The sequence below is a fragment of the Galeopterus variegatus genome, unplaced genomic scaffold (genome assembly GCF_000696425.1).
Source record: "Galeopterus variegatus unplaced genomic scaffold, G_variegatus-3.0.2 Scaffold4491, whole genome shotgun sequence".
Classification (NCBI taxonomy): domain Eukaryota; kingdom Metazoa; phylum Chordata; class Mammalia; order Dermoptera; family Cynocephalidae; genus Galeopterus; species Galeopterus variegatus.
In genome coordinates, this window is record NW_007730602.1 from 39,566 (window position 1) to 41,363 (window position 1,798).

General features: G+C 32.5%; 1 long non-coding RNA gene across 1 annotated transcript in view; it reads left to right on the forward strand.

Annotated features, from left to right (window-relative positions):
• LOC103603187 overlaps positions 1 to 1,144 on the forward strand; it is an 11,254-nt gene extending 10,110 nt beyond the window's left edge. The window contains exon 2 of the long non-coding RNA XR_551591.1: positions 549 to 1,144. This is a non-coding gene — a long non-coding RNA (uncharacterized LOC103603187). The remainder of the gene's footprint in view (positions 1 to 548) is intronic.
• Positions 1,145 to 1,798: the final 654 nt, after the last annotated feature.

The window sequence follows — 1,798 nt, forward strand, 5'->3', positions numbered from 1 at the left end:
ATCAATACTCTTAAAAAAGTGACTTTAATATGGGCTAGCCTAAAAATGATCAGTATTTGTTATGTATTCACTTACTATTCAAGATTAATTAATCTGCTATTATAATCCCTTAAACATATGTTACTTTCTTGACTAAATATTAATCCGTCATTTGAATGATTCAACTTAATCTCTCCTCTTTCTCTGAGTTTATGCATTTTAAAATCTTGACTCTATTTTTACCATTTCTTATAAATTATTTTATGATCCACAATACTTTAAATGTTTTCATCAATATAATCTATACAATTCATCTAATAATTAAAGTACAGGTTGTGTTTTGTACAACTTTTATTGTTGTAATAAAAAACTTACATCTTATTATTTTTTTCCTGAGTGTTTAACTTTTTAACTAAATTGTGTTTTTCTTTAGGGTAAAATTGAACATGCTCAGTGTAAACTAGGGGATTATTAAATATTTTCAAATTTAAAATACTATTTAAGTAGAAAAAGTGTATTAATTTCAAAGAAACAGAAGACTTATTTATTTTTTCTTTTACTTTTATTAGGATTTGCCAAAGAAGAAAAAGTGAAAGTATCAGAATCTATCAAAAATATAAGAAGAGATTGTAGAAATACGGCAAAGAAAGAAAGATCATTTCTAGAAAATAAAGGATTGGATTATCAGCAGAATAAATTTGATTAAACTATTGGAAGTATTTGGAAGATTACTGGTGATTGTTTTGATCTTCACATTCTGTGTTAGTGTTGAGAGATAAATGAGTAATGAATAACTTCCTGTGTGAAATTAACATTTTTTATAATTTAGTAAAGGAAAAGAATGATAGGTTGATATTTTTATGACCGCCAACCTAGGTGCTACTGTTTGAATGTTTGTCCCTTCTGAAAATCATGTTGAAATTTAATTGCCATTGCAACAGTATCAGAGGGTGGAACCTTTAAAAGGTGATTAAGTCCCACCCTCATGGGATGGATTTGTGCTATTATAAAAGGGTAATTTTGGCCTCCTCTTTACCTCTTTTGCCCTTCTGCCTTCTGTCATGGAATGATGCAGCAAGAAGGCCCTGGCCAGAAGGTGGCCCTTCAACTTTGGGCTTCCCAGCCTCCAAAACTGTGTCAATAAATTTTGATTTATTACAAATTACCGAGTCTCAGGCATTCTGTTATAGCAGCACAAAGACTAAGCCAGAAAACTGGTACTGAGAAGCAGAGCTGTTGCTATAACAAATACCTAAAAATGTGAAAGTGGATTCTGAACTGGATAATGGGTAGACGGTGAAAGAATTTGAAAAAATAGGCTAGAAAAGTCTAGGTTGCCATAAATGGATCATTAAGGGTGATTCTGATGTGGGTTCAGAAGAATTGTACAGAAAGCTGGAAACTTCTTAAAGGTTACTTAAGTGGCCATGATCAGAATGTTGGTAGAAAGATGGATGGCAAAGGCAATTCTGATGAGGTCTTAGGTGGAAATAAGGAGCAAGGTGTTGGAAATTGGAGTAAAGGCCATCCTTTATATAAAGTGACAAAGAACTTGGTTGAAGTTGTCCATGCCCAAGGGATGTATGAGAGGCAATATTTAAATGCAATAAACTAGGATATCTGGTGGTGCAAAGCATTCAGGGTGCTCTATGACTTCTTTTAACTGCATATAGTAAAATTTGAGAAAAAAGAAATGATTTAAAGATGAAATTTATAATTGAAAGGGAAGCAAAACTTAGGGATTTGAGGGATTATCAGCTTGGCCCTGTGGTAGAGAATGAAAGAGAATTTTCAGGAGAGGAAACTAATGATGTGGCCA